Source organism: Cebus imitator, unplaced genomic scaffold (genome assembly GCF_001604975.1).
Source record: "Cebus imitator isolate Cc_AM_T3 unplaced genomic scaffold, Cebus_imitator-1.0 Scaffold321, whole genome shotgun sequence".
Lineage (NCBI taxonomy): Eukaryota > Metazoa > Chordata > Mammalia > Primates > Cebidae > Cebus > Cebus imitator.
This window is the reverse complement of record NW_016107636.1, coordinates 1,218,491-1,231,400: the sequence shown is the minus strand read 5'-3', so window position 1 is coordinate 1,231,400 and position 12,910 is coordinate 1,218,491. Positions and strand designations below refer to the sequence as shown.

The following is a 12,910-nucleotide window of genomic DNA, read 5'->3' as shown; positions in this document are numbered from 1 at the left end:
TTAGGGACAAGGTCTTCTTCATTTCTGCATTTCCTAGGTCTAGAAACATATCTTTCTCTTATTATATTCTTAATAAATCTGGGTTTATTATGGGCTGAATTTGGCTTCGGAAATTCATACGGTGAAGCCCTCATCCCAATGTATGTGGAGATGGGACTCTTTAGAAGGTTAAGTAAGGTGAAGTCCTAATTCAATAGGTGTTTTCACAAGAAGTGGCAGGGACACCAGCAGTAGTGGCTGTGCAAAGAGGAAAGACCATGTGAGCACACAGAGAAGGTGCCGTCTGCATGCCGAGGGGAGAGGCCTCATCATACATGGACAATGCAGACAAGGTGCTGTCTGCATGCCGAGGGGAGAGGCCTCATCATACATGAACCACGCAGAGAAGGTGCCGTCTGCATGCCGAGGGGAGAGGCCTCATCATACGTGAACCACACAGAGAAGGTGCCGTCTGCATGCCGAGGAGAGAGGCCTCATCATACGTGAGCCACACAGAGAAGGTGCTGTCTGCATGACGAGGGGAGAGGCCTCATCATACGTGAGCCACACAGAGAAGGTGCCGTCTGCATGCCGAGGGGAGAGGCCTCATCATACATGAACCACACAGAGAAGTTGCCGTCTGCATGCTGAGGGGAGAGGCCTCATCATATATGAACTCTGTCAGCACCTTGATCTTAGACTTCCAGCCTCCAGAACTGTGAGAAGCCACCGTTGTTTAAGCCACTGAGTCCGTGGCACTTTGCGATGGCAGCCCAGGCAGACTAAGACAGGGTTGGATTTGGCAGCCGTCATAGATGATCCCTAGCATACATTTGCCATAAGAGGTCAGTACCAATCTCTCTAGGTTACTTGGCACTACAGGCATCTCTAAGTTCATGTGACAAAAATAGATCAGCAAGAAAGTGCGTTCGTAGCTACGACTCCAGGCTGATATTAGGTTTATTCACATCCTAATAAACATTCAAGTATTTTAAAGAAAGGCAATACCTTCAAGAAAAAAGGGTAAATTAAAGTATTTTCCAAAGAAAAACATTAACTTGGTTATCAGTAGGAGCTTAAGTGTGTACTTCAAGAAAAAGAAACATTTTGTGTCTAAAGTTAAAAATAAAAATGAGAGTGAAAGACTTAAAAAAAAAAAAGAAAGAAACACACTATAAGAGGGGCTTTTGAAATTTCTAATGCTGTTTTCCTTTTCCTGCACAACTTCTGGTATGTGAAGAGGACCCAGGGGAAGTTGAGGCTGTTAGAGAAAGAGCAAAAGAAGAATTACAGGGAATCCAGGAGGATGTCCATAGATGTCAGGACTCACAGGGTTTTACAGGCTCATGAATCAAGCCTGTGGTATCCTGATTTTGATTTAAGATTATCCACCGGGGAGCAGATTTTCTTTGAACTTTGCTTAAGCCTTCACGAGCAAAGAGGTCCTTCAGATATGCACTGTGAACTTCCCGATATGGAAACACGGGACTCTTGGGGATGGCTGTTTCACATAATTTACCGCATGCACCGACTGGACACACACCGCTGCTCGCTGTTCCCCAAACAGTATTTAGAGAGATGCTGTTCGCAATCTGGCCTTCTGCGTTCAGCGTGGATGCTGCTCCATACTTATCTAGGGAGTTAAGATGGAAAGAAAACCAGAGAATTACAATGAAAATAACAAGGATAAGGGGCTTCTTTAGGCAATCTCACAAAGGATGAATTCCCAAACTAAAAATTAGTGGGAAGTATCAAAGCTGAGTCTTACCTTCACAGCTGCCATGACTTTTTAACTTCCGCTGTGCATTTCTTCATCTGATTTATTTTATCAGCTTGGTCAGATTGTGTGTGTGTGTGTGTGTGTGTGTGTATGTGTAGCTCTCTTCTGTAATGATGTTTGTGATGTAACTCTGTTTTATTATGAGCACAGTGCTTGTTTACATAATTTATAATTTTCAGGGTGCTGTCCCAGCTTCGCTATCCTTTGCTCCCCACCTTGGCCACATTAGGTTATGGCAAGAACAGCAATTGTTTTATTTAGTATACTTCCTAATGCTGCACAGCCCAGTACTCTCCATGTTTATCCATCAACGATTCATCCAATAATTATGATAGGATTTAGAGAAATGAAAATTCTGGGCATCTTTGAGATAAAAGACTGAAGTTCCATAGGAATGCTTTTATAACACTTGAACTGTAGGGAACTCAGATAATTAAGATGGCACATGATTTTATACTGGTTCTTTGTTTTTATTTCATGATTTTGTCATTTGTTTAATTTTGCTTTGATTTTTGACTTTGAGTTTCATCTCTCTTTTTTTTTTTTTTGAGACAGAGTCTTGCTCTGTCGCCAGGCGCCAGGCTGGAGTGCAGTGGCGTGATCTTGGCTCACTGCAACCTCTGCCTCCCGGGTTCAAGCAATTCTCCTGTCTCAGCCTCCCAGGTAGCTGGGACTACAGGTGCACGCCACTATGCCCAGCTAATTTTTTCGTATTTTTAGTAGAGACAGGGTTTCACCATGTTGGCCAGGATGGTCTCCATCTCTTGACCTCCTGATCCGCCCGCCTCGGCCTCCCAAAGTGTTGGGATTACAGGCGTGAGCCACGGTGCCTGGCCTCATCCCTCTTAAAACAAATGAATATTATCCCTAAGGGTCAGGTGACAAAAGGATGTTTGGTTTCTTGTCAATGAGAAATCTCAGAAAACCACAAGCTATGTAATTATTTTGTGTGATATGCAGCTGAAAGTTTGAACAAAAATAAAAGTGTCTAAACTTTTCTGTGGTTCACTGACAATAAGTAGTGGTGATGCGATCAATTTCTTTACCTTGACCTATCTTAGTTCATTGCTTTGGTTGAAATTCAGCCTAAATTGAAAACTGGTTCATTAGGTAGGGTTGTAGATCATAATATATGTATAGGAGACACCACTGATATGACATAGCCATCCTTGAAAGCACGAAATAATTTTCCTATGCATTTACAATATGTCATCTGTAAGAAGAGAAGTGTGGGAAGGAATAGAAAGTATGATATGAGTTAATTTAGTATTGTCTATTAAAATTGGGGCTATGTGTGAAAGCTTGCAACTGATACTGAAACCATAAGTAAAACAACCATCTTGGTTTATTTTAACATGAATTAAATACATTTTGTTGCGCAGAATTTTGTTTAATGCTGGGGTTGGGGGGAGGCACGATCTTGAGTTAATTAAACTCCATAAATTAATTAAAACGTGATATTAATTAATATCAGTGTAGGAACGTCTATGGTGTTATAGCAATTTATGAGGACTTCTGCCGTCTGTATTTCTTGTTGCCGTTAACAACCCCCACAGATTCTGTTTGCATAAAACAATATTTGAAGAAAGGAGGGAGAAAGTATCATTGGTTTTGCTTTCACTTGATCTTCCTGCTCAATTACACTTCAGGGTCAATTATACCATAAAAATAAGCTAAAAATAGCTTAGTTTGCATAGGAGGTAATCTGAAAGGTGTTTGGATTTCAAACCAACACAAATGAAGAGAAGGTAGGATTTCTTCTGCTGAGTGATGGCCATCAGATGGCAGTGCGTCTCAAGGAATGGAGGGACGACGTCTCCACTGGACCAGAAATGCCTAAGTTTGGCATGAGTGCTCTCTCTGCTCTAAGCCAAAGAGACAGGGTGAAGATCTGAAAGTGTTTAAATATTTCAAATCTTGCAGAAAACCTTGGAGAAACAATCTTGCCAACTGCAAATGTGTGATTGCTGAGATAGAATCCCGGGTGATTCTGAATGGAATAATTTATTTATTAGCTTTTTATTTTTTATTGTTTTTAGGTTTTATTTATTTCTTTTTTTTTTCAGACAGAGTCTGGCTCTGACACCCAGGCTGGAGTGCAATGGTATGATATCTGCTCACTGCAACCCCTGCCTCCTGAGTTCAAGTGATTCTCCTGACTCAGTCTCTGAATAGCTGGGCTTACAGGCAGGCTCCACCATGCCCGGCTAATTTTTGTAATTTTATTGGAGACAAGGTTTCACCATGTTGCCCAGGCTGGTTTTGAACTCCTGACCTCAAGTGATCCGCCTGCCTCAGCCTCCCAAACTGCTGGGATTACAGGTGTGAGCCGCACCCAGCCAATATTTTATAGTTTTTTTTTTTTTTTTTTTTTTTTTTAAATTTCAGTTTAAAGTATATGTGCAGATCTTGCAAGATTGTTACATAGGTATACATATGCCGTGGTGGTTTGCTGCATCCATCCCCCCATCACCTACATTAGGTATTTCTCCTGATGTTATCTGCCCCCTATCTCCCCACCCGTGGCTACCCTAGCCCCCAACCCCCCAATAGACGCCAGTGTGTGATGTTCCCCTCCCTGTGTCCCTGTATTCTCATTTTTCGACACCCACTTATAAGTGAGAACACACAGTGTTTGGTTTTCTGTTCTTGTGTCAGTTTTCTGAGAATGATGGTTTCCAGATTCATCATTGTCCCTGCAAAGGACATGAACCCATCCTTTTTTGTGGCTGCATAGTATTCCATCGTATATATGTGCCACATTTTCTTTATCCAGTGTATCGTTGATGGGTATTTGGGTTGGTTCCAAGTCTTTGCTATTGTAAACAGTGCCACAATGAATATACGTGTGCATGTGTCTTTATAACAGAATAATTTATAATCCTTTGGATATATCCCCCGTAATGGGATTGCTTGGCCAAATGGTATTTCTATTTTTAGATCTTTTTATTAGCTTTTTAAATCTTATGAAGACAGGGCTGCCCTTCTCAGAATGCAGGCTGTAGCCCTTTCTGTGGCCAGGTGTGAGGCTCTATGGGGGAGCTCTTCTTCTTAATTCATTTTCTCTCCTTAGGTGATCACATTAACCCCTGTGATTTCAATCTCATCCACACTCACGATTTCGATCTATAGCTCTATCTGCTGCCTACTCACTATCTTCATTTTAACATGTTTCACAGAAGTCTTTAATTTCACAGATCTCAAATTTAACTCTAATGCTTGGTCCCATGAACCCACAATTTTTTCCAGTGTTTGCCAGTTTATCATCCAACTAAAACTAGAAATCTGGGAGTCAGCTGTTCTCTCTTCTTCACTCTTGATATCCATTCAATCTTAGGGCTTGTTCATTCTCTGTCTCCAAGTTTTTTTTGATACTATTTCCACTTCTACTCTGTGTTTTTCCCCAGCCCATGGTTTTGCACAGGACTTCTAAGTAATCTTTGTGAATCTATTCTTGTTCCATTCCTATCTATCTTCTGTAATCAGTGACCTTTGAAAACGTATATCAGATGGTGACACTTTCAATCTTAACCTTGATCACCACCACTGTCTACTGACCCTCTATGGGGCAGTCACACTGGTTCCCTTTCCATTTTCTTATTTGCAACCTCAACGCCTTGGACCATAATGATACCACTGGGATGTCATTTCTCTCTTTTTTATTCCCTTCCTCTAAGTAGGAGCTTGTCTTTCAAAACTCACCTTAAACATCACTTGCTCAGGAAGCTTTCCCTCATGCAGAAAACTAGGCTGGACCTCTGTGGCATTATGTGCTCCTTTCCAGGTGTGTGCTTATTACACCGGTAATCACTTGCTCATTGTTTCTTGCTAAACGTTTAGTGCCGTGAAGAAAAAAGAACACATGCGTGTTGCCATCGCTTTGTCTTCCGTGTGTAGCACAGTGCCTGGAAATAGTTGCCATTCAATACATATTTGTAGAAGGGATTCTCTCATGAATGCAAATACTTGTGAGAGTTGAAAGAATGGACTAATAGATATAATTTAGTTCTTTCAAATGGTGGCCATTTGCATAGAGCATTTTGGGTGGTGTAGGAATGGAGGGGGCATGCTTCAGGACTCTACTCTAAAGGAAGAACATGAAGCCTGGTGAAAAGCACTGTAACCACATTTCTCCTGAAATATGCCCTGGAATGTGATCTTCCTATAGTGGTCAGGGAAGTCTCACCAGCTCCTGATCCTGGGGCAGCGAGGAAGGAAGGAGCTTGAGAATAAATGGGTGTTGGCTCACTATTTTATTACCGGACTTAAGTCAGTTGTGTTAAAGGACAGTAATATGACAAAAAGAGGCCCTTTGTCTCTTTTTCTGCAGGAACTTAGGAAAGAAATATAATGCATATGGAAAGTCTGAAGTAGCGTCATTCAATAGAACTTTCTGTGATAATGGAAATGTCTTATATCTATATGTCTGTTATAAAGCCATTACCTATATATGACTTTGGGGCAGTTCAAATGTAGCAAATGCAAAATAGGAGCTGAATTTTTAATTTTTTAAAAATTTCAATGAATATTGATATTTAAATTTCAATTAATTTATACTTAAATTTAAATAGCCGTACATGGGTAGTGACTGCTGTATTAAACTGTATTAGATAGGTGTAGAGGATATGAGTTTTGTTGAGATGAAGGTGGCTGAGCACATAGAATGTTTTGTTCTGAAGTGCCCTGCATTGAAAAGAATCTGAGTTATGAATTTGACATGCTTTTATTTATAGCGATGCTCCCTTTCCAACAAGAATGCTAAAATAAAATCTTTCTGGATAAGAAGTAACATGTGGATTTTTTTGGAAAAGAAAATGTAAGGGACTTACTTCTAAGCCTAGCTTCTTCTCATTCTTGGAGAGCACTATCATCTTCTATTTCAATAGAGTGGCTTTCATTTCCCATCAGATAAAAAAAGATGCCTGAAACCAATTCCAAAAGTCACTCTCAGAAAACCGTTGGTGGAGCTTTCATCCTGACTCCTAGGATACCAAAGGAAGTCTGCAAAACACAGTAGCAGCTATGCTAATTCTAGAATTTCAGTGCGTATTGTTAATGCTGGTATTGAACCACTTGACGCTCTGATGACATGTTTTATGACATCAAGGACTGCACAAAATTAAATTCACACTCTAACGCTTGTTTAATTAGTTACTTAGAGAGTGCTGGCTGCCTAACACTTTTTATGTATTTAGTACATGGAAAGTACATAACATTCGCCTTTGTGTACGTAGTACTCATATAAAATTCAAGCCTGTGTTTGCACAGCATATGAGGGTAAACGGACAAGCCAGCACATGGCTAGAGGAGGCGGGCCCGGTGGCCTTAACCGTGTGGGCTTTCCCTAGCTCTGCTGAAGGCTGTGGAGATTGGTCATTCTGCCCAGCTGCCACTCATTTGTCACGCTGTAGTTGGCAAATGCTGTTGACTTGGTGCTCACGTGTGGCGATAATGCTTCCTAAAGTTTAATGCGCATCTGAATCACCTGGGCATTTTGTTAAAAGGCAAATTCTGACTACAGCAGCCCTGCAACTGGGCCTGAGATCCTGCAGGGCTAGAAAGTTCTCAAACAATGCTAATGCCGCTGGACTTCACTGTGAGTAGCAATCTGCTAGGGCATACGTTTGATTTTGTTTTGATTAGTTTTACACGGAAACATCTTCCTCCATCGCTACAAAACTTACTCTTCAATCCTGACAACTCTGATGTGGTATCATGCCAGGTAAAAGTGAACAAAAATTTCGATTCAAAGTTGTTTCTGGGGCTAAAAAAATATAGCTCAATATACACTGACGGGACGTTGGTGGCTATGTATTTACATTTCTCTTTAGCAGCAGAGGAGCTGCTTCGTACCTATTACAACCCACGTAGCCTCCAGAGCCGCATGTACATTTTCCAGGCTTTCGTATTCCTTTTCACCTCTCAATACTTGGGAATTTTCTAAAATGCTTTCTTGAATTTGATGCCCTGGGGGAAGGACTATATCCTCATAACCACACTCGTGTGACAAATTACCTGAAGCTTCTGGATTATCAAGCTTTTCTTCAGCTCTTAGTATGCTCTTGTAAAATTCTGACTTCGAGCTTTGACTTTCTAGTCTATTGCTTATACAGTAAAACAAGCAAACAAACAAAATCAATTGTTATGCATAATCACAGATAAATGTAAACATATGGGTCAGCACACGCTTGTGGAAATTTAAACAAATATTGGTGATTATTAATACAAATTAGTGATCAGTTAGGCGTAAGTATGAACTCTCTAACGTCTTCTTAATTTCAGGTTTAAAAATAAATTTTAGGTAATTCCCACAAGGACTTCTTTTTGCTACCTTTTTTTTCTTATCCCCTTCTTATATGAAATAAGATGGTTATTTTGGTAATTGATGAATAATTTATTACAAAATTTGTTTTAGCAGCTAAAATAATGGTGCATCTAGATATTTGTATCTACAGGGATAAAAGCTTCTTAGAGTCCACATTAGGATGTGCTAGTTTTGAAGTAACCACCAGATTTTTATCATTTTCCCAGAGAATACAAAACCAATTAATGCAACCCTGATTAGTTTTTGACAGAGGATTTCTTTTCAAGATAACACAGCTTAAATTCATAGAGCTTCTTCCCTTAAGGAATTTGGATGGTTCTTTGTTTCTTTACCCATAATTTAGTTGCATTATAATTTCTTAAAACCTGTTTATTTCCTTGCCCTTCCTAGCCCAGTTTGCAGTGGTGCCCCACCTGAGACTCTGGGGTGGGCCAGTGTGTGTTTCAACCAGCGCGTCAACCATCCTCATGCTTGAGCAGCACGGGTTTATCCCATCAATCCTCGCTGGGCTGTCTCAGCAGGAACCTGGAGAGAATTCTTTCTAAGTCCTTTCTTTTACCTCCTACATTAAAGTCGTTGGCTCAAGCCTCAGAAACAGCTCTCGAAAGTGCTTTTTCCCTTTCTGTTTTGATGTCCACGTTGTTAGGTCAAGTCCTCATAATTTTTCTCCTGGTTCATGGCAGGGCCCCTGTCAGGTAACTCTGCTTCCTTTGTCACCTCCCCTAGTCCAGTCCATCCCCATACTGTGATTAGAATAACCCTTTAAAACACATTTGGGCTTATTATACCCTTCCTGGCAAGATCCCTTATGTGAACCTGAGTTCCGTGTGAAGGAGTCCATGCTTGTGGGCATAGCAAGCAGACCTGTTCTCCACGGACTCCTCCTAACCTTGCTGGTCTTACTTTGATATCCCCTCCTTCTTTCCCTTCAATAGTATCCCAGGCTCTAATTACCCTGGGCCACTTCAGATTTCTCAAATGTGATGTGTTCTTATTTTTCAGGCTTTTTTTTTTTTTTTTTTTTTTTTTTTNCAGCTTAAAAGCAACAGCCCACAAGAATACATTACTTGTATTTTGAACTTTCTTCTTTCATAGGCATACTAGTCAACTTAGAAAAAAAAAAAAAAAGAATTAGTGTGCGTGTTTTTTTTTTATTGTTTTTTTGGATGGAGTCTCACTCTGTTGCCCAGGCTGGAGTGCAGTGGCAAGACCTCGGCTCACGGCAACCTCCGCCTCCTGGGTTCAGGCAATTCTCCTGCCTCAGCCTCTTGAGTAGCTGGGATTACAGGCACGCGCCACCATGCCCAGCTAATTTTTGTATTTTTAGTAGAGACGGGGTTTCACCATGTTGACCAGGATGGTCTCGATCTTTTGACCTTGTGATCCGCCTGCCTCGGCCTCCCAAAGTGCTGGGATTACAGGCTTGAGCCACCGCGCCCGGCCCTCAGGCATTTCTTATGCTGCTCTCTCTACTTGACTTTGTGTACTTGACATTCTCCTATCGACTCCTTAAGATCCATTTCACAAGTCACCTGATTTCTGGAACATTATATCACTCTCATTCATCTTTCTCAGAATAATTACTTCTCTGTATTCCCAAAGGCCTATGTACATAGTTCTTTTATGGTACTTAGTACTAAATAAAATTTATGAATACATGTGTGCTTTCCTTTAGGATTTAAAACCACTGAAGGCAAGGATCAGTTTTGTTCATCTTTGTATCTCATGCTCCTAGCACTTAGTACAATGCTCTCTAGTTGAGTATTGAACTGGGTACACCAAGCCTTGTATTTCCTTTAATATATAAGGCAGAACATGTCGTCTTTGTTTTATAGAAGAAGGGAGAGCTCTTACTCCACAGCCGTGATAGGTCAGTCAACGGCCTCAGAAGGAACAGTATATGCAATGCTGAAAAGTCGATCTTGGTTCATGATGAATGGTAGCCGTATCCCCTTCCTTGAAGTTATCTGTATGCTTTCTACCCCATTAGCCTATTAGCTTCTGAGACAAGGACCATGTCCCTGCCTCTCTTATCTTTGTGTCCCTAGATCCTAGGAGTATTCTTTTTTTTATAATTATGGTAACAAATTTCCAAACACTTGAACACATGGAAGTGGATTCATTGGATGTCGCCTTAGGGTCGGTCTGCCAAACTGCCCCCAACACCAAAATCAACCATCAGGCCATTAATGGCTTAATATTTCTGGAGGTCAAAAATTGTAAATAGGGATAACTGGGCTTATATCAGGGTATTGTCAAGGCTGAATTCCTCTTTGGAAGCTCTAGGGAAGAATCCAAATTCTTGTCTTTTCCCAGCTTTTAGAGCTTGCCCACATTCCTTGGCTTGTTGTCCTATTCCATCTTCAAAGCCAGCAATGACACATTGAATCTTTTTCACACCGTTTCACTCTGACACTCTCTCTTCTGCTTCCTTCTTTCATTCATAAGAACACTTGTGATTGCATCGAACGTACCTGAGTATATCAGGATAATCTCTCCATCTCCAGGCCAGCTGATTTGCAATTTTAATTTCATCTGCAACCTAAATTCCCCTTTGCGATTTATGTGATAATATTCACAGGTTCTGGAAATCAGGAACTAGACATTATTTTTTCTAGTGATGTGGTGGGTGGATGACAGTATTCTGTGTTCCATGCTAGTATAGGGTCTGGCTCGTATTAGGAGATCAATAAGCTTTGCAGAATGAACAGACAGGGTCTGTAGTGCGTGTGGCCTCGCTGTAGGCAGTCAGAATGACTTTGAAAGCAACGGTGATTAAAAAGGAGTTGGAGGATGCTGAGGGAGAAATTTCTTGGTAAGAGTAGAGGGTTTCAGCCATAGGGCCTGATGGTTGATTTTGGTGTTAAAGGCAGCTTGGCAGGCTGACCCTCAGGTGACGCCCAATTAATCCACTTCCTAGTGTTCACAGCTTTGTGTAATTCTCTCCCTTGGCTTTGGGCAGGAACGATGACTTGCTTCTAGGCAATAGCGTAAGATAATGAGATGGCACTTTCCTGCTTATGTATTTACATGGCAAAGGTGATGGATGTCCTTTCTGTGACTACTTTAGATTATAAACAATGAGAACACATGGACACAGGGAGGGGATCACTACACACTGGGGTCAGTTGGGGGGAAATAGGGGAGGGAGGGTGGGGGGTGGGAAGCTGGGGAGAGATAGCAAGGGGAGAAATGCCAGATGTAGGTGATGGGGAGGAAGGCAGCAAATCACACTGCCATGTGTGTTCCTATGCAACAATTTTGCATGTTCTTCACATGTACCCCCAAACCTAAAATGCAATAAAATAAATAAATGGGGGAAAAAAAAAGAGTTATGGAACTGGAGACTCCTCGTGGGCTTGATCGAGTAAGTAGTCATGTTGGAGAAGCTCACACTGCAGGCAGCCTCTAGGAATAACAGGAAGCTTCCGGGACCTGGAGGTGACCTCCAATCAATAGCCAGTAAAAAGCTAGGGCCCTATAGATTACAGATACAAGGACACAATTTCTATCAACAACTTCAACGAATTTGGGTGCAGATTCTTCCTTGTTTGAGCTTCCAGATGAAAATGCAGCCCAGCAGCCTTGTAAAACCCCGAGCAGGGGACGCAGTGAAGCCATGCCTTGACCTAAGGAAATTGTGAGATAATAAATATATTCTGTTTTAAGTTACTGAGATTGTGATAATTTGGATTCAGCAATAGAAAACAAATGCCAGCAGTCTGGGAATTATGAAATAGAAGGTGGTAGGAGCCACTCTGCCCATGCTTATGGGGAAAGAGTTCTTGACTGTATGTTTACCTCCACTTCACAGCTGGAAGGAATGAGGAAGAGCAAGTTGAAACTCACTACTCTTGATTCAATGGTTAGTGAAAAAGATGGGAAGAGAATGCATTATTCTGACTTCTGCTGGAATTCCTTCCACCCCTTCCCGGGGCCATTGATTCCTTTGGAATTGAAGTTCATAGCAGGGGACTTTGCTTCATTAATCCTCACAGCAGAGCTCTAAAAGTCTTCTGGAAGCCTTCTTGGGATTCTATTTTCTTTCAAATAGAGTCGCAGAGGGTTCCCACCTACCTAAAAATCACGATAAAGATTTAGGTAAATAGCTGGGCATGGAATGAATAAGATCAATTATGCTTAGCAGTTATTAAAATTATATGTAGGCTTATGAAATACTGCTTAACACTCCTACACTATTTAAAAAATTATCTGTAAAGATCAGTAAAAACTCAGCTTAGATTTAAAAACATTTATTTGAAGGATCTATTTTAAATTTATCAATAATATCTGGGTGAAGACTTTAACACACGTAAATGATTGTAAAAATTCTTTGATTTAACCAGTTTCCTCATTTCACAGGTGGAGTTGAGTGTGGAAAGATTAAGTGAATTGACACACGTGGTTACACAACTGATTCTTACTAATCCAGTTTCCAAGATTAGAGCTGCATATTGTTTTCACACATAAACTCTACAAAAGGGATTTATGGAAGATAGTAACAGCCTACTAAGTCCTCACTCCTACGTTAAACAGAACCAAATATATCTTAAGCACCTCAGACCCTTTAATATCTCTTTTTACAAACAATTCCAAAGGAGGTAATATTCCTTAGTACTTTAGCGTCAACTTCAATCAATGTCTGTGGCATTTTAAATAATCATCACCCTTATATTCCTTGGTTAGGTATTGGTTATGGTCTGAAGTGTGGTACCATTTTTTCAGAGGCCTGTAAACTCTTGTTTTGGACTGAGGGACCAAGGACAAGGGGCTCCGGTTATATCACCTTTGCCTTGAGTGGGGGCACCAGGTAGAGATTTGTAGCA

General features: G+C 40.9%; 1 long non-coding RNA gene across 1 annotated transcript; it reads left to right on the top strand.

Annotated features, from left to right (window-relative positions):
* The first annotated feature begins 7,207 nt into the window (after positions 1–7,207).
* Positions 7,208–11,722, top strand: LOC108286505. Its single transcript, XR_001817944.2, has 3 exons — positions 7,208–7,487; positions 10,703–10,709; positions 11,415–11,722. It is a non-coding gene; the product is annotated as an uncharacterized LOC108286505 (long non-coding RNA).
* Positions 11,723–12,910: the final 1,188 nt, after the last annotated feature.